The sequence below is a fragment of the Cryptomeria japonica genome, chromosome 3, assembly GCF_030272615.1.
Source record: "Cryptomeria japonica chromosome 3, Sugi_1.0, whole genome shotgun sequence".
Lineage (NCBI taxonomy): Eukaryota > Viridiplantae > Streptophyta > Pinopsida > Cupressales > Cupressaceae > Cryptomeria > Cryptomeria japonica.
The window spans coordinates 134,417,683-134,439,240 of record NC_081407.1 but is presented as its reverse complement, the minus strand read 5'-3'; positions in this window follow the sequence as shown (position 1 = coordinate 134,439,240).

The following is a 21,558-nucleotide window of genomic DNA, read 5'->3' as shown; positions in this document are numbered from 1 at the left end:
GATGGTTGCAAGTTTGCATTAACTTGTAATGGTGCCGAAGGCGCTGCAATTTGTTGTCGAATGCGAAATTGTTGTTGTTGCACATTGCTAGTTTGTACATTCGATTGTACCCTTTGTGTATTACTCAGTTGTTGCAATAATTGTTGTTGGTACAAACCACTATCCATAGCTCTTTGTGTTGCCATTATCAAAGGATCTGTCGCAATAGTGTTTGGCAAAGATATTGAACTTAACGGGACATAAGAACTTTGTTTCATCATGGAATTGCTTTGGACATTAGTGATATCAGGCATTCCAGTATTGAAGCTTTCCTGCATCTTAGATTTTGACCCAACTTTATGCATATAAGGAACTACTTCTTGCTGAGGGATAGTTATCAATATTTGCGTGGTCTTCATTTGATCTTGTGTTACAGGTGTTGTGTTGAATAATGGGTTATTTATTGTCTCAAATGGTGACTTTTGAGGAATAGTCACTGTCAATGCCTTTGAAGCACATTTGCTCATCAAGGTAGGTTGGGTTGCTTGTTGTGCATTTTCTTCATTCAGATGCGGAGAGAAACTTAACAACTCACCACCTTGTTGTTCTTGCACATTGATTTTTTCACTTGAAGAGGTCACATTACCCATCATGTTAAGATACTTTTGTGGAAACATCTTAAAGACCTTGTTCAAGAACTTATCCATCTTTTTTGTTATCTTTGGATCTTGAAGGAACATGTCAGCATCATCACAAGCATCAGAATCGGATGAAGAATCTGGTTGGACATTTGGATTCGTTTCTTGTTGGATGCCTTGATCTGAACCAAATCCTTGCGAAAGAGTTTGTTCTTCATATAATGTTTGAGTTTGAATGTCATGTTGTAGATTTGGTTGATTCCAATTGAAAGGTGCACTTCCTCTGGGAGTAGGTGGAACACTCCCATGTCCTGGTTTCATAGGTACAAATACTAGTTCATATAATGGAGGTGGCCCAAGTTGAACCGTTCCATATTGTGGTAAAGATGTATTTGATGAACCTTCAATTTGCACTATTTGACTAGTTTGAAACTGCGAATTTGCTATGTTGTCCATGGGTTGATACGTTGGTTCACCCATCTTTTTAGATTTTGATCTTGTCTCAATAGGCATGTCACTTATGCAAATGCAATGTTTTTGGAAATTTTCAAAGACAATATATGGTATGCAACTAAATGCAAACTTAAATAGATGAAAATGCAATCTATGTTTTTGGTTGTTTTTCAAGATTTTGACAAACTTTTTGGAAGGCAACTTAAAAGGGACCCTTAGGAAAATGAAATGATGTCTAGACCTCAAAGGACAAAAGGACCAAGTGACAAAAGGACAAGCTGACAATGTCTCCCCTATATGCTTGGATACTAAGCTAGGTTTGACGAAATGACATTGATGACAAAAGGACAAAAGGGTTTGATAAGGTCTAGACCTCCTAACAATGACCTAGGCTTTATCAAAGATTTGGATTACTCAAGTATGAAAAAACCTAGCTTTGAGACTATATGCAAAAGGACAATTAATATGCAAATGACCCTAATATGATATGATAATGACCTAAACTTAATGAAGAGACTTAGGGTATGCAAAGTATGACAACGGTATGACTTTAATGCAAGAGGACACATGCAAATGGATGACCCTTATTGATATGCAAAGGAGTGTGACTTAGGTGAAACCTAACCTTGGTACTTGACAATGAACTTTGCAAAATGCAACCTAGGATGAACCTAATTGTAAGTGACATGAATGTTAAGACAAGATTTTGAACAATGTTTGATAATCATGTTTGAAGATGTGTTTTGAACCTTGTTGAACTTTTGTTGGATGAATGTCTCTTGTGTTTAATCTTATGTTGGATCAATTTGCCTTGTTCTTGAAATGAGATACAATTCAAATTTTGACAATAAAAGAATACAAGATATTTCAACTTAGACTCAAGACAATCATGCTCATTCCCACATTTCTTATGGTAGGCAAGGACATTAGGTACTTGAGAGGTAGACTCATTATGGGATTCAAGGAGAATACATAGATGCTTGACCCCATGGGCTCCCCTCCACGGCACTCACTTCTCAAGGTAGCCAAGCATCAGTCCCCATGGAAATCTCCCCATGGAAAACTTAGTATCTCTTCCAAGTATCTGAACTTGTCCTTCTCAAGCAACTAGAAGGGTTTTTGGCCTCTAAAAACAAGGTGTGTAGTAAGGATTTCTGTTAAGTGTTACTCCTTGATGTCATGCAAGCCTGATTGGGGCATTAAGCCCATCAAGATACCAAACAAATGTAGTCGCGCAAGCATGATTTAGACCTTGAGGCCCTACTTAGATGTTGATATGAGAAAGAGTTCAAGGGTCATCACTTCCCAAGTAACTGCAATTCCCACGTAACCCTTCCTTCAAAGCTTTCACCCATTAGGTATTTGTTTATAGTGAGTTAGAATGCCAAGGTATTCTAGCCATACTCACTTTGGGTCATTCCCTTCTCATGATTATCACTTGCTTGAAAAAGCAAATGGTCGGGAAGGCAGGCCCTCTAAAGATGACACACAATCAAAACAACGAGCATGGTATCGAAGATCTGGATTTCAGATCACCCTAAGAAGGATGAGAGCATACTCTCCTACTCCAATGTCACACCCAACAATCAAAGAAAAAACATGTTCATTCCAACCTATTTAGAAATCATACTAGGTGCCTATAACATTAATGACAAACACCAAGTTTAGTTGTTTCTCCAAGGCAACCTGCAAAACCCAAGTTAGAAGTTTGAGGTGTTTATTCTTTGACTATCGATTCTGCATAAAACATGTTAGTAGTTTGATTTTTTGTCTTTTCCATGCGTATGCCAAGATTCTGCACAGATAATTAGTACCAAAAACCAAAAAATAGAAAACAGAATGCAAAAACAAGACAATTTTCAAGTAAAACACTGCATTTTTACCTCTATTCTGGACTTTACACAGGCGCAGAACTCAGGACACAGGCGCAGAATGCATGACACAGGTGCCGGTTGTCTTCAACATAGGTGCAAGTTGCTTGACATAGGTGCAAGTTGTCTTACACAGGCGTAGAAGTCCCCAGAAAACCCTACACGACCCTATTTTTGGGTTTTTGGTCTGCAAATCAACTCAAAAAGCACTCAAAAACACAGTTAAAGGGTTAGATGGTTAGTGTTCACGTCAGGTTCACCAATTAATGTAGCATAGGAAATTAGGAATCATCACAAGCAAATCAAAATACTAATCTAGCTCAATCACGAAAGCACAAAATGTAATGATCTATCCTAAACACACTCAATAAAGACATAAAGACAAAACATTCAAAAATAAAGATTATGCAAACAATATGTGGGTATGAATGCTTCCTTAATGCGGCTCCATTGTTCTTCTTTCCTCTTCAAATAGTTTGGTTGTGGATCTCACCTACAAGTGCACATACATGATTGAAAGCAAGTAGGTAAGAAAATTGCTCAAAAGTACTCGAAGCATGATTGATTAGAAATTTGATAATCTGATTAGTCTCATTATTAGGGATTTGATTGAAAAATGCAATTGACGAGGAACAATGACAAATTGATCCAAATTGATATAATTGAAATAGACAATGATCGATGATAAATTTATCACAAGATGACAAAATTGACAAGAGGACAAGGATCGATGACAAAATAGATTGCACGACGACAGGATTGAAAATGACCACGATCGATGACAAATCGATCGCAAAATGACAAGATTAAACATGACAACGATTGATGACAAATCGATCGCAAAATGACAAAATTGAAAATGATAAGGATTGATGACAAATCAACAAGATTGATAAGAGGAAAAAACCCTAATTAGGATTGACGATGTCCAAAATGATGACAAATTAGCACGCACATTGATGCGACAGGATAAAATCGATCAAAATCATGACTGGATAGTATTGTCGAGAAGACCAAATTTGAGAGCGAGATGAATGAAGAATGTAGAGGAATGACTCGATGTTCGCAAATTATAAAGACCAAGTGCAAATCATAGGAGAAATGTTAATGTGACGCAAAATCCTAAAATCAGGCAATGTGCAAATGTTAAAGTATGACTCCGCAAGCATTGACCATTTTTAGGTGTCTACATGTTGGATGTGTCTCAGTATTCACTTTGATAATAGTTGTCTGACTATTGTTCCACCTGTTTGATTAAGCTCAAAATGATCAAGAGTTTTCCCCTAGCTAGGTGTAGGATTTTTTCCCAAGCCTAGAAACAAAGTTGTTATAATATATCCAGTGATCGAAACCATGGCAAGAAGCCACCTGGGATGTCTACATATGCACAAAGGCTTTATGATGGTCAATATCGATGGGAAATGAATGCAAGAATAAAAATGCATGAACTAATAGATGGAAGAGCTAGCGGATAGACAATGCCTATTTGCCAGGTTTTCACCGTCTATTTTTATTGCACTTTTTCTCATACTTGATTTTTTTTTTTCGGGGATTTTTGGATTTTTCACTGTTTTGATTTTTCTTCTTTTTTCATTGTTTTTGATTTTTCTTATTTTTTCATTGTTTTTGATTTTTCTTCTTTTTTAGACATAAATTTTTTTCAGATGCATGCTATTGATAGGTTCCTTGAGCTGATCTCCATCCTATGTTGATAGATGATATGCTCCTGATCCAAATACTGTTGTGACCACAAATGGACCTAACCAGTTTGGTTCAAACTTTCCTTTCTTTTCTTGATCTACCTGGTTGTGTGGATTTTCCTTTAACACTAGTTATCCAACTTGAAAGACTCTAGGTTTAACCTTGTGATTATAACTCTAGCACATTCTTTATTGATATACCTTTAAATGATCAAAGGCATTTTATCTTCATTAATGGATCAGTTCTAACTCTTGTAGTCTAGATACTCTTCATTCTTCATCTAGGATGAGTCCTTTTAGTGATACATATAGAGAAGGTATCTCTACTTCGATTGACAATATGGCTTCTAATCCATATACAAGAGAGAAAGGTGTGGCACCTGTTTGTGTGCATATACTAGTATGGTAGGCCCATAGAGCATGGTTTAGTTGAATATGCCAATCTCTTCCAGCATCACTCACTATCTTTTTGAGGATTTTCAGAATAGTTTTGTTAGATGCTTCTACCAGCCCATTCCCTTGTGGATAATAGGGTGTGGAGAATCTATGCTGGATCTTAAACTTTTCACATAGCTCTTGTACATCCTGATTTTTTAATGGTCACCCATTATTAGTGATAATGGTTATTGGTATTCCATAGTGACAGATGATGTAATTCAAGATAAATGCAACAATTTGTTTTCTTGTGATGTTTGTGAGAGGTACTGCCTCAATCTATTTTGTAAAATATTCTGTAGCTACAAGGATGAATTTGTGACCATTAGATGAAGAAGGATTTATCTTTCCTACTAGATCAAGACCCCATTAACAAAAAGGCCATGATGTTGCTAAAGCATGAAGTTCTTGTGCTAGTGCATGAATCAAATCCCCATGGATCTGACATTGTTTGCATGTTCTTGCTATCTGAAAAGAATCTCATTCCATAGTCAGCCAATAATAACCCAAGCGTATGAGTTTTTTTGAAAGGGTAAGACCACTTGAATGAGTGCCACAAATGTCATTATGGACTTCATGTAAGGCCTTCTCAGATTCTTCTTATTCGAGATATCTTAAGAGAGTACCATCTAGACCTCATTTAAATAGGGTATGTGCTACGAGAGTAAAATGGGAGGATTGGTGGACAAAGTTTCTCTTTTGGTTCTTTGATAAGTTGGGAGGTAGGGTGTTGTCTTTTAGATATGTGTAAGTTTGGCCATAGTGGGAGGAATCATGTCCAACAAGGTGATAGATAGTTTGGGAATTAGGACAATTATGAGCAGGGTAAAACAGTTCTTCCACTAGGAATTCATATCGTTGTTGATTTTCCTATGTTTGAAGGAGAGAAGCAAGTGTAGCCACGACATCTGCTGCTTTGTTGTCATTTCTTGGAATCTGTTGGAAAGTTATTTCTACAAATTACTTCTTGATATCAGCAACCATCTTTTTGTAAGGCATCAATTTTTTGTCTTTTTTTTGATAGTCATCATTGATTTGATTGATGAAGAGCTGAGAGTCTCCAAAGACGTGAAGCTGTGTAATGTTCCATTCTATAGCCATTTTGATACAAGTAACCAAAGCTTCATATTTCTCTGTATTGTTGGTACATGGAAAGCTTAATTTGTATGCTTTTGGATTGTATGACCTTGTGGTGTGATGAATAGAATGTCAGCTCCTGATTCGTGCTGTGTATATGAGCCATCAAAGTATAACTACCATTTTTTTATGGTGATTGTTAGGATATTAGCATCAGGAAACTCAATGTGTAAAGGATGATCATCTTGAAGTGGTGTCTCTGCTAGTTGGTCCGCAATGACTTGTCCTTTTATAGCTTTTCTATCAATATATTCAATATCAAACTCACTTAGAATCATGATCCATTTTGCTAGTCGTCCTATCAATGTGGCTTTGCTGAGCAAGTACTTCAGAGGATCGATTTTAACTATTAATTTGATGGAGTGAGATAGTAGATAGTGTTGTAATTTTTGAGAAGCAAAAACTACTGCCAAGCATGTTTTTTCTATCGATGAGTAGTTGATCTCATATCCTACTAGTGTTCTGCTAATGTAGTAGATGGCTCGTTCTTTTCCATCATTGTCTTTTTGTGCGAGAAAAACTCCTAATGATGTTGTAGTAGTTGATACATAGAGTAATAATGGCTTTCCTGGAATTGGTGACATTAGAACAGGTGGTTGCATGAGATATGCCTTGATTTTGTTGAATTCTTCTTCACATTGATGGTACCATTTGAAATTAACATGTTTGTGTAATAGATGAGTAAATGGTTGACATTTATCTGCTAATTGAGCCACAAATATTCTGATTGACTGGAGTCTTCCTTGGAGTGATCTTAGTTGACTGATATTCTTGGGAGATGCCATTTTCATGATTGCTTTCACTTTATCTAGATCCACTTCGATTCCTCTTGCTAAAATAATGTATCCCAATAGCTTTCCTGAAGTTATACGAAAGGCACATTTCTTAGGGTTTAGCCATAGCTTATATTGTTCTAACCTATCAAATATCTTTTCCAATATCTCTATATGTTCTTATTTGTAGTATGATTTAGCCAATATGTCATCCACATATTCTTCCATGAATGTATGCATCATGTCATGAAATATAGTTGTCATAGCTCTTTGATATGTAGCACTAGCATTTTTTAGTCCAAAAGGCATGACATTCCAACATAAAGTACCCCATGGACATGTGAAAGCTATCTTTTCTTGATCTTCGGGTACTATTTTGATATGATTGTATCCAGAGAAACCATCCATTAAAGAAAACATGGAGTGTCCAGTAGTTAAATCTATAATGATGTCAATGTTAGGCAAAGGAAAGCCATCCTTTGGACAAGCATTATTAAGATCTTTGAAGTCTATACATATTCTAATTCTTTTATCTAGTTTTGAAACAGGAACAATGTTGGATACCCATTGAAGATAAGCTACCGGTCTGATGAATCTGACATCCAATAATTTCTTTAGTTCTACCTTGACTAGGGGAGCAATATGAGGATGCATCTTCTGTAATTTATGTTTAACTAGTTTGGCTCCTAGATTAACATTTAAGTGATGCATAATAAGTTCTGGATCTAATCCTGGCATGTTTGCATATGACCAGGCAAAATTGATTTTCCATCGTTTGATGAATTCCACATATTATTGCATTTCTTTCTCAGACAAAGAAGTTGTTGGATGAAGAATTTTTGGTTTCTCTATTGTGCCAATGTTAACTGCCTCTATTGGTTCGATCAAGATGGATGATCTTTCTTGATAGTGCTCAGGTAAAGTGTCAAATCTCCCATCTTTTGATGCCTCATGGAGGTTTTCACCATTAGATGCATCCTTTGTTTTTACTTTTTCTTGGTCCAATGTTGCCAATAAATGGTTTTCAACATTAGACTTGATATTGTTTTCTTTATTTTCATTTTTGCGACTAGGAGATTTGGCACCCACTTGACTGGAATATGTGTTGCTGAGATTCTTGGTGGAAGTTGTTACAAGTTTAATTGCATTAAGATATATAGATATGGCATGGTCATTTGGAAAGATATCAATGGTAGTATGTCCTTCATTTTCCCAATCAATAAGCTCAGGGTGTATTAGAGGTAAGGAATCTTCAGGTTGGGATGTTTCTAAGGTGTTTAGGGTCATGATTGATGTATCAAAGTTTTTAGTATGTATGTCAATGTCTAGAGTGGTACTCTCATTAGAATGACCCCACATAAGAAGTTCCTGATCATCCTCGGTTAAGTCCAAGTTAGTTGAATGTGATTCTAATTCAAGTGAACTAGTTCCCGATGTTTGTCCTGCATACGTGTGAACTACATCGACTCCTACATCTTCTTCAAAGCAATTTTCTTCAGTTGATTCTTTAGAGTGATAGGAATCCCATTCCCATTCATTAGAATCTATATCACTTGCAGCCTGTAATATACAGATTTGGTCATATAGCATTTCTTCTGCTTTTCTAGTTATTTCTTTCCTTCTTTCCTATTCAACCTCTTCAGGACTAAGATTGAGTTCTGTCAATATTGCTATGAGCTCTCCTTGATTAGTACTAGGTTCATGTCTATTTTGATTGAGATTTAATGCTAATTGAGAGATATCTACAATTTATTTTTCTTGTTGATTTGAGGATTGCTTCTTTTGCCACTTTTTGTTTTCTTGTGCTTGTTGCTTAGCTAATTCTTCTTCCGTTTCAATTGCCAGTTGTTCTTGTCTATTTGCATATTCCTCTTTTTGTTGAATATAAGATGCATCTTCTAGTAGAGTGACATATCCTAAACCTATTATGTGTTAGGTCCTAGAGACAACTGAGAGGGGGGGTGAATCAGTTGCCAAGTAAATTTAAATCAAAACAACTTTTATGTTTAATACCGATAATCCAAAATTTATGCCAGTAGACAGTTTTATTAGTTAATTATAGTACCAGTAAAGATTAATGTATGAAATAGAAAGATAATAACATCAACAACACATAACACCAATATTTGTATGTGGAAACCCTGTAAGGGGAAAAACCATGGTGGGAAACCCTACCCACAATTAGATGATACTACTGCAGATAGTATGTGTATACAAATGGGGTCTGCACATGTAGAAAGGCCAAGTGCCTAGAGCTCATTGCTTAATCACAAATGGGAGTCACATTGACTACAATTGGATGGTTAAATCCAATGATGATGTACTGCTCAAAATAACATCTTCCTATGCTGGATTCAGTACCGGTTTAGTTCTGATAAGCCTTCAAAAACCTTTCATCAACCTTCAGAGATGTCTGCATGTATAGCTCTGCTTATTTTCACATATACTAAATTACAATCCTTCTTGCATTTCATTTTTGATCTTACAAATAAGATCTTATATTTATACCATAACCTAAGGCCAATTTTAGTAGGTCATCTCTAAGAGATATAACAATAAAATCAATTTACAAATAAATCAATGACTGATGCAATAACCGATACAACATGTTAGCTTAATGAATTTTACAACAATAATAAATCATCTCCTTGACGTGTCATGATGATCTGAAATAGATAAGCCTACCAGTGCTTAACCTAGACCTATTTGCCAGTAATAGCAAATATATAATTACGAATATACCAATGAACAAATATCCAAGACATAGTGTCCAAATGATGTCTTTGACATAACCAAGTATTCTCCATGTTATTCAAGTGTCAGTGTACAATATATCCTATCGGTGAACCAGATACCAGTGTTTGTGCATAAGTCACTTGTCTGCCAGTGAACATTATCAATTCTCGAGAGTTCATAAGTGCTAATAGGTGTTGACATCAATGACAAAACCATATCAATGTATCCAAAATACCAACAATCTCCCCCTTTGGCATTGATGGCAACACAAGATGGAAAAACCATCAAAGTGCCAAATAGAAATGCCAAATACCAAAAACCAGCAATCTCCGAAAAGGATCATAACCAAATTCAAATGATAACAATCTCTCCCCAAAGATAGAGTCTCTCCTCCTAGGGGAAAATGTGTTTATCTTGTGTTTTTCCATATCACTCTCTCCCCCTTTGACATCAAATGCCAAAGCTTTAAAGAAACCAAGTTCAAATACAAAATACCAACTTATTCAGTGTACCAACTACTCCCCCTGAGAAGTAGCTTTTCTCATCAAAAACCGAAGTAAAATATTTCTCTATTAGTTCTGTCGGTTGATGATAAACATCAACTATCTAAGTCTCTACCGGTGGGGGTATGACCCCAAGCTGATCTCTTAGATATTCAAAAGTCTCCTTAGGCAAAGGCTTAGTAAAAATATCTGCAATCTGCTCTTTAGTATTTACACAAACCAGTTTTACTTCTTTTGCTTCAACATTCTCTTTCAGTAAATTCAATTTGATAGAAACATGTTTAGTTTTAGAATGTAGTACCAGATTCTTAGATATATCAATTGTTGCAGTGTTATCACAATAGATAGTTATAGGTTCCTTGCATTTTACTTTTATGTCCTTCAACATTTGTTTAAGCCATCATACTTGTGTACAGTTTGTTGCTGCTACAACATATTCTAATTCTGCTATTGATAAAGATGTGCAACTTTGTTTCTTACTCAACCAAGAAATTAATCTGCTACCAAGAAAAAATGCTCCGCTGGTGGTGCTTTTTCTGTCATCTACATCTCCTACCCAATTTGCATCTGTGTATGCACATAATTCAAAGTTTTCATCTTTGGGATACCATAAGCCAAGATTTGTAGTGCCTTGTAAGTACTGGAAAATCCTTTTTACTGCTAATTCATGATTTTCTCTAGGATTACTTTGAAATCTTGAAACAATACATACTGCATTCATAATATCAAGTCTTGTTTGTGTCAAATACAGTAGCCCTCCTATCATATATTTGTACCTAGTTGAATTAACAAGTGTAGATTCATCCCTTTGTGATAATTTGTCATTTGTAGTCATAGGTGTGCTTACCGGTTTAGAGTTCTCCATGCCAAATTTCTTTAATAAATCCTTCAAATACTTGGATTTACTTAATAATATACCTTTATCAGTTTGTGAAATCTGCAATCCTAAAAAAAATTCTACTTCTCCAATCATAGACATTTCAAATTCTTGCTGCATTTCAATAGAAAAGTCTTTACATAATCCATTTTCTCCTCCAAAGACTATATCATCAACAAAAACTTTTATAACTAAGATGTCATCATTAGTTACTTTATAGTATAAATTTTTGTCAGCATTACCTTTAGAAAAAATAAATTTTAAAAGATATTTATCCAACCTAGCATACCAACCTCTTGGAGCTTGCTTCAATCCATACAAAGCTTTCCTTAATCTACAAACCATATCTTTCCTATGTGTTAAAGAAAATCCATCACATTGTTCAATATAAACTTCTTCTTCAAGATCTCCATTCAGAAATGCACATTTGACATCCATTTGATATACTTTGTAGTTCTTATGTGCTGGAAAAGCCAAGAATAATCTAAGTGCCTCAATTCTAGCTACCGGTGCAAAGGTTTCATTATAATCAATTCCTTCTTTCTGTGAATATCCCTTACACACTAGTCTTTCTTTATTTCTAATTACTTTACCATCTTCATTAAGTTTGTTTCTGAATACCTATTTAGTTTCAATTACATTTTTGTCTTTAGGTCAGGGAACTAATGTCCATGTGTTATTTTTCTCAATTTGTTCTAATTATTCTTCCATAGCTTTAATCCAGTGTTTATCCTCATATTCTTCATTAATTGATGCTAGTTCAATTTGAGAAATAAGACATACCTCTTCATTTGTGAGTCTTCCTCTTGTCATAACTCCTTGATATTTGTTCCCAATTATTTGATCTTTGGAGTGGTTCAATATTACATACCGGGGTGTCTTTGTTTGGTGATGTTCATCACTTATAGTGGAATTTTCATATGTTACCGATGTAACTGGATCTTCATTATGTACCGGTGTGCTCAGTGTAGGTTCATTTGTTAGCATCTATGTTGCCGGTTTAGAGTCTATGTACCTTGAAGTTCCTCTAAACCGTTCATCAATCTTAACATTTGTGCTTTCAATGATTTTCTGCAATCTTTTGTTAAAACATCTATATTCCTTGCTTTTAGATGAATAACCAAGAAATATTCCTTCATCACTTCTAGGATCAAATTTGCCAATATACTTATCTCTTCTAATATAGCATTTACTTCCAAAAATTCTGAAATATTTAAGAGTAGGAGTAATACCAAACCATAGTTCATGAGGGGTCTTATCGGTTTCACCTTTGATGTGAACTTTGTTAAATGTGTAGACAACTATGCTTACTGCCTCTCTCCAATATACATGTGGTAGATTTGATTCTGATAACATACTCCTTACTGCATCCAAGATAGTTCTATTTTTTCTTTCTACAACTCCATTTTGTGGTGGTGTCTGGGGTGTTGTTAATTGTCTTCTGATTCCATTTACTTCATAGAATGTATTAAATTCCTTAGATGTAAACTCACATCCTTAATCTGATCTCAAACATTTTATTTTCTTACCGTTTTCATTTTCTACCATTGCCTTAAACAGTTTGAATTTCCCAAGTGCTTTTGATTTTTCTCTGAGAAAGGTAACCCAACACATTCTAGAATAGTCATCAATGATTAGAATGAAATATCTATCACCTTGTAAACTTTTAGTTCTAGTTGGACCACATAAATCAGTATGAATTAAGTCAAAAGCATTATTGTTTTTTTTTGGAATACTTTTAAAAGATGCTCTTACTTGTTTTCCAAATTGACATTCCTTACATACTGGATTGTGAGGCTTAACAATTTTAGGTAAATCTCTAATTGCCTTAGTATTACTTATCTTCACAATGCAATCAAAATTTACATGACAGAGTCTCTTATGCCATAGCCAGCTTTCATCAATATGTGCAGTCAAGCATGTCCTTTCATTGTTATTCAGGGGAAAGATATTACCTCTAGTTTGATTGGCTGTTGCAATTTCCAAACCAAATTTGTTCATGATTTTGCATTTACCATTTTTGAATTGTAACTAAAAACCTTTTTCAACTAATTGACCAACACTCAAAATATTATGTTTTAAACCTTCAACATAGTAAACACTATCAGTATTGTTCTTACCATCAAGAGATATTGTACCTTTTCCTTTGATCAAACAAGCTTTATCATCTCCAAATCTTATTAGACCTCCATTATATTCTTGAAAAGTCAAGAATTTACTTTTATCACCAGTCATATGATGTGAGCATCTTGAATCAATGATCCACTCATCCTTAACTTCTATTTAGCTGCCAGGGCCTGCTCTACCAGTTGAACAGTAGGTGTTGGTTGATCTTCTGTTATAGCAACAAAGACACATCCATTGTCTACCGAATCCTCATCAGAATCATCAATGACTCCTTCATCAACAAGATAACAAGATTTGTCTTTATTCTTCTTCAATTTGTATCTCTGATATTTAGGGTCAGGTTTGTATGTTCTTCTAGCTTCTTCTCTTAGTCTAGCATGTCTATTAGGGCATCTTGAAGCCATATCACCAATCTTCTTACAGTTAAAACATTTAAAGGGTGCTTTACCTTCATACTTACTTCCAACTGGACCTTTAGGCATTTTTCTTGCAAATAGTGCTTCAAGTTCTTCATTTTCTCTCCTGCTTTCTTCAAGTTCTCTTGCATAAAAGGCTTTCCAATCAGATTTGTCAAATGATGGTGTAGATGATGTTGATGCCCTAAAAGCTAAATCTATTTTTATAGTAGTGCATGACCAAATTCCTCGATTTCAAAGGCTGAAAGTTTTCCAATCAATGTATCCCTAGTTACTGATGTATTAGGCATTGTTCTTAGTTCATTTATAGCAGTAACTTTCATTTTGTATGCCGGTGGCAATCCTCTTAAAACTTTTGAAACAATTTCATCTTCACTTAAGGTTCCTCCACAACATTTAATACCCAAAACAATTTCATTAACTCTTTCCATAAAAGCAGAAATTCTTTCATCTTCTTCCGTTTTCAAATTTTCATACCTGACCTGAAAACTTTCAAGTTTTGCAATTTTGATTGTGGAATCTCCTTCAGTCAATGTTTCCAAATGGTCCCAAATGGCTTTAGTAGTAGACCTATCTAATAATCCCATGATTTGTTGATCTGAAAATGTGCTCAAGAGTGCTTCTCTTGCCTTGCAATCATTTTCTTCATCTTTAGTCAGATTTGGTGGATTAGGTTGGCTTTGAGTAGGAGCAGTATAGCCATTCTTTGTAACTTCCCAGATATCCTTTCCAATGCAAATTCAAATGTGTCTCCATCCTAATCTTCCATATCCCATAGTTGGTTCCATCAAGTTTAGGACTGTCCTTCCTGAAATAGTTAGAAGACATTGGATCTCCTCAAGTTGTTAAACTTTTGCAAAAATAGGACTACGCTCTGATACCAATTGTTAGGTCTTGAAGACAACTAAGAGGGGGGGGGGTGAATCAGTTGTTGAGTAAATTTAAATCAAAACAAATTTTATGTTTAATATCGGTAATCCAAACTTTATGCTGGTAGACAGTTTTATCAATTAATTACAGTACCGGTAAAGATTAATGTATGAAATAGAAAGATAATAACATCCACAACACATAACACCAATATTTGTATGTGGAAACCTTGTAAGGGAAAAAACCATGGTGGGAAACCTTACCCACAATCAGATGATACTACTGTAGATAGTATGTGTATACAAATGGGGTCTGCACATGCAGAAAGGCCAAGTGCCTAGAGCTCACTGCTCAATCACAAATGGGAGTCACACTGACTACAATTGGATGGTTAAATCCAATGATGATGTACTACTCAAAATAGCATCTTCATATGCTGGATTCAGTACCAGTTTAGTTCTGATAAGCCTTCAAAAACCTTCCATCACCCTTCAAGAGATTTCTACATGTATAGCTCTGCTTATTTTTGCATATACCAAATTACAATCCTTCTTGCATTCCATTTTTGATCTTACAAATAAGATCTTATATTTATACCATAACCTAAGACAAATTTTAGTAGGTCAGCTCTAAGAGATATTACAATAAAATCAATTTACAAATAAATCAATGATCATTGCAATAACCGATACAACATGTCAACTTAATGCATTTTACAACAATAATAAATCATCTCCTTGACGTGTTGTGCTGATCTAAAATAGATAAGCCTATCGGTGCTTAACCTGGACCTATTTGCTAGTAACAACAAATATGTAATCACGAATATACCAATGAACAAATCTCCAAGACAAAGTGTCCAAATGATGTCTTTGACATAACCAAGTATTTTCCATGTTATTCCAAGTGCCGGTGTACAATATATCCTACCGGTGAACCAGATACTAGTGTCTGTGCATAAGTCACTTGTCTGCCGGTGAACATTGTCAATTCTCTAGAGTTGATAAGTGCTAATAGGTGTTGACATCAATGACAAAACCATATCAACATATCCAAAATACCAACATTATGTCTATAATTTGCCGAATATAAGGTTGAATAGGTGTTGAGATGCCTTCTTTTCTTTTCCCTATAGGGCCTATTCTAGTGTATCCCATCCTTCGAAGATTGTTGAATCCTTTTGCATATTTTTCTGTAGGTATTCTGACATTGTTGACCTTTTTTTGAACTTCTTCATCTTTGTATAGCCACTATAGCACATCTTTGTCTTTTGTCTCCTCTGATAAGGTTCCAGCACTAATGAATGCTCCATCAAATATTGGAAGATGTTTCACAATTATTTGTTGTTTAGAGTTTGATGGTTTTTCAAAGGATTTAGGAGAAAGTGGTAATTTTGATATTGAATATTCTCTATTCCCTCGTTCTCTTACTTGCATTTTTTTTTCCATGCTTGATAGAATAGATGCAAATGATTGTTCCTTGGATTGTGTGTTTGATGTTGTTGCCTCCCTATTATGTGGAAAAACTACTTCTTGACCCATTTTTAGATTCCTGTAGTATTGGAATGGATTGGAATTTGTAGAGATTGTGATTTCTTATCCCTCATAGGGAAATTTGACACATTGATGATATGTTGATGGTACAACTTTTAAGTCATGTATCCATGGTCTCCCTAGGAGTACATTATATGATAAGTCCAAGTCTAGAACTTGGCATGCTATGTCTTTTTGTAGAGGTCCCACTTTGATAGTGTAGCATCCTAAAATTGTGACACTTGCAATTTCGACTACATTTCGGTCTTCACGATGGCGACGCAACACGCAACTTGAATGGAGACCCCGAAACTTGCTCACGACACTAAAAACTACATTTTTCAAGCACCCTGGCCTGAACCTCCTTGCACCCTGCTGTCCCGGGAGGTGGGACCAGAGCGCCCAGCGCCCTGGTCCTTCAAGACCAGGGCGCCCAGTGCCCTGGTCCCCAGGACCATGGCGCCCAGCGCCCTGGTCCCTAGGCCTATTTTGGGCCCGGTCTCCTAAGGGGTCTCGGGTTTTTTCGTTTGCAAATTGGAAAATTACATTCCCTGGTCGGCCTAAGGTCGGGAAAATCAGTCTATCAGCCCTAATTGACAAGTATATAAACTACATTTTCCTCTCTCATTTGGATAGATGGAAAAAAAGGCAAAAAACAAGATTCAAACATTCAAGCATTCAAGCATTCAAGCATTCCTTCTAAGTCTCCATTCAAGGCTAAGTGTTGCATTCAAGACAAGGATTCAACCATTGAAGAGGAGATCATTTACTACATGCTACAACATACAACAATACAACAAACAACAACATCTAAACCTTTGCACATAAGGATACAAACATCCTTAGAACAAGGTATTAGTACTTGTTTTACATTACAGTCATTTACATTTACAGCACTTGCTCATTTCTTGGTTAATTCCAAAACCAGGGTTTGACCTAAAGGCAAACCCATAATCCCTAACCCCCCAATCGTCTTCACTTTTCTATGTGTAGGTTGCAGGTACGCGACTGAAATTGAAGATCTGGAATCCTTGTGTAGAGACGAACAGATCCCCCTTCGTTTTGCGGATTTTTCGGAGGACCGTGGCACCGGGTGCCATCGTCCCAACAACTTTTGCTCAAATTTGTAGGACAGCGCTGTATCGACATTTTACTGCTAATTCCAGGTCTGCAGCTTCATACTATAACCCGAACTTAGTTTATAAGCGAATCTTTGTCACTTTCTATGCATTCCTAGCTTAATTCTCCTATGCACATTCTTTACAAAAGAGGGTAGCCTTGCTTTCTTAACCCTTGAAACTCATTTAGCATCCAATCTTGCATTGTGTGGGATTGGATCTTGTAAGTTTCAACCCCTCTTTTGAATGTAAAGTCTCTCCCTTAAGTGAAAAACCATCAACCCTAGTGAACCTCCCTTCTCTCTCCTCGGAGTTGGAAGAGGGGAGAGCAACTAGGGTTCGATTGCGATTTTTCCGCTTTACATTTTGGTGAACCCGACGTGAACATCCTTTCTGATTTTTCATGCTTAGATCTGAAAATTTTTGATTACATTTCCATGTTTGATCTTTTGCAAATTTTAGAGGTTGATTGCATAAAAACCCTAAAATTTCTTTTTAGTAATTGAACTTGTGAAATGCTTAATTGTTAATGTTTGTTTCAAATCTGCCCTTCTATTACAAATTATCAATTCATGTTTGTGCTTTAATTTTGAAAATTAAGTGGTTAAGTGTCAAAACCCTAATTTTTGAAACCCTCTTGATTCAACCTTTGTCCGACAATTTCACTGATCAAAACATCTCCAAATCAGCTGTAACTTTGGATTCCGCAATAAAATCACAATATCTTTCATCCCTGAAAATTTGGAAAAAAGTTGCAAGGACCGTGTGCACTCCGAGTGCCATCGTCCCCGACATTTTTTCTGAAATTTCGGGAGCAAGATCTTACTGTATTTTCCTGCTAAAATCCAGAATTTTGGCTGATTTTATCAATTATAACACTTTCAAAATTACAGTAAAAGTTGGTCTTGTGATTGCTTGGTTTAAGGCTTCTAATCATTCAAAAATTGTGGAAATTGAAATTTTGTGTCAAAATTGTGTTCTTACTGTCCTAAATCTGAAAAGTGTGTTTGCATTCATTCGAAATTTAAGTGCTTTATTCAAATTTTTGCAATTTGTGACTTTTGAAATTAAGTGCTTAATTACAACAACTTTAATTTCCGCTTTCAAAATTGAATTTTGCGTGAAATTGAGTCAATTTTTAAAATTCAAAATTTGCATTGCTCTTAACATTCCCTCTAAAATCATAAAATTCAAAATTTCAATTTCCCTCTCTTTTTCAAAATTCAAAATTTGGCATTTTTCGACAATCTGGGTAGGGTTCAATTTTGAGATTGCAACTTTAATTTGGCCTATCTACAGATCGTAAAATCACTCAATTTTTTTCAGATTAGCTCTAAAATCATCATAAATTTCATCCCTGCAAATTTTGAAAAAAGTTGCAAGGACCGTGTTGCACTCCGAGCGCCACGGTCCTGGACATTTTTTCCAAAATTTTGGGAGACTGTCGTGATTGCATTTAACAGCTTAAATCTAGAAGATTGGCTGGTTTTACTGAAAATTGCTACCTCTAAATTCAAAATTTTCTCTCTCTCTCTAGTGCATGAGTTTTACAACAACAAGCCCTACTTACACTATTCCCGTTAGACGAAGCCGTAGAATTAAGTCTTTCCGAGGTTTAACTACTGAGGAGATGGAACCTAATTTGAATAGCCATTTTAATGAGGACATGGGTAATTCCTCTAATCCTCCTAATGATGAAGAAGCTCTCCATGAGGTTTCTGTAGAACAACTTTCGAAATTGGATAATCAATTTGACGATTTTCACCAATGGATGTCTCATGAGTATCCTGATAGTCAAGCTCTTCCTTTAATTGAGGGTCTAAAACGCATGCTTCAAAGTGATAAGAATGGAATTGATATTTTGCGTGGTATTGCACACATTGTGGATTCGAATTTGATGCCTATGAAGAGTTGTGCCGAAACTTTAGGTTATACACAACCTCCTACACAAGTCAATTATTCTATTCCTTTGACAACCTCTATTGCTAGCATACCTACCTTTACATCAAACATAATGGCTACTTCTATACAAGACATTCCTCCTGTGATCACCAATCATGGGGGCCATCCTCCCTCTTCAATCAATCCTATTCCTTCATTCAATCCGACTTCTTCATTCATTCCTTCAATAAATGTCCCTATTACATCCTCACAAATGAACATCACGCAAGGGGGCAATTCATTTAACCATTCCATTCCTCCTTGTAGTGTTCCTCTTGTCCAATCATCCCCTATGATTGACTATCATAGAGTCCCACCACCTTACTCTCTACCTTCTTTCAATAACATAACACCTCCATCTCAATCTAACACACCTAATATGAATTCTTCGACTGAAGCTACCATTAACAATCTTGCACAAACTGTCTCTTCTTTACAGCAACAAATTGCCTCTATGAATCAATCTAAGTTTAGTGTGCCCACATTTGATGTTGCGAGCCCACTTTCTCTTGACATTGTTCGAGCTATCCCTCCTAAACATGTTGAAATCTCACATTTGGAGCTTTATAATGGTAAAGGTGATCCTCTAACACATGTTAAGACTTTTCAAACAATATGTACCGATTTTGCTTATGACCAAAGGTTGCTTGCAAAATTGTTTACTAGAACATTAAGAGACAAAGCCCTACAATGGTATTGCTCGTTGCCTTCTTATTCTATTACTTCTTTTGAACAACTTGCAAATGCTTTCATTCAACAATTTCAAAACAATATAAGTCCTAAGGTTACTTTGATTGATTTAATGCATTGTAAACAAGGTGTTAAAGAAAAAGTGACTGATTTCATTGGTAGATATAAGCATTTGTATGCTCAAATTTCTTTTCCAGTGCCTGACAATGATATTCAAAGAATCTTTATTTCTAATTTGCAAAAAGATATTCGAGACAAACTTCTGTTTTCTGAGTTTACTTCTTTCCAATAGTTGTGTGCCACTCTTCACAATTATCAACTGACTATGAGTCAAATGGAACAATCACATCCTATGGCTCCGAGTGATAAGGGTGATAGCAGTCAACAACCACTTGGGAAGTTTAAACCGAATAGAGATTCCATCAAATTTAATGAAAACATCATCAACAACAATGTGAATGCAGCATCAGGTGTGCCTCCTATTTCTAAATTTTTCAAGAAAGAAAGAAAGTATACTCCTTTGAATGAATCATTGCATAGTATTATGAATAAGTTATTGGAACAAAATGTGCTTACTCTTCCTCCTATAAGGCAAATTGATCCCACAAAGATTACTTCACCTTATTTTGATAACAAAGCTTTTTGTCAATTTCATCGTCAGCCTGGGCATGATACTGAAAAATGTTTTTCTTTAAAGGGTAAAATTCAAGATTTGATTGATGATAATACTATCTTTGTTTCGGGAGTGAATGATAAAGGAAACACATCTGTAGCTCCTCCTAATCAAAATCTTCAGATTTTTACTGATCCATTACCTTCTCATACTTCTCATACCTCTAATGCAATTGAGGCTAATGATTCCTCTCTCTCATCTGATGGTCTTGTGTCTATGACTCCGAATGTGATTAACTTTGTAGAGCAGCAAGAAATCCCTAAAGAACCTTCCATCACATTTGATTCTAGTGAAACCATTAGAGCACTTGATGGTCCTTTATACATAGTTGCAAAAGTCAAGAATACACCTTGCCATGGAGTGCTTATTGATCCTTCATGCATGGTTAATGTTATTACTGAGGAATTTCTTTTTACTTTGCAATTGAATCAAGTGATCTATGACAAAACAGATGTGGTTGTGAAATAATTTGATGCATTTTCTTCCCCTGCGATTGGTTCTATTACATTGCCTATTGAGGTTCATAACAAATCCCTTGATGTGAACTTTTCTATTATTCCTTCTTCCGAACAATTTCGTGTGAAGCTTGGCTATCCTTGGCTATCTTCCATGAAAGCTATTGCTTCTCCTATTCATAAATGTTTGAAATTTCCCCATAATGGTGAAGTTGTTACTGTCAATCATAGTCTCTTTAAACCAGCTGAAAGAACCTCTAGTGTTCCTATTGATTACTTTTGGCCTAAACAATTCCAATCTCTTCCTCCGCGAAGTGATCATCTTTTCAAATCTTATCAAAAGTGGAAAACAGATATGATCCTATCTCTAAGTGAACCTAGAACACCTAAACTTGACATTCCTATCATTCTTGAGAAGGAAATTCTTCCTTTGAAAGATAAAACTAATGTCTTTCCTCAAGAAGATTCCCAACCCGTCCCTATGGATGTGACTATGTCTATGCCTAATAAACCTTCTAAGAGTAGACCTATACCCCCTCGTCATGATGGACTTGGTCTTCTTCCTAAACCAAAAATTCCTCCTTTATACGGAGCAGTTCCTCCTCCTACCTTTTATAGAGAGAAGAGACTTTCT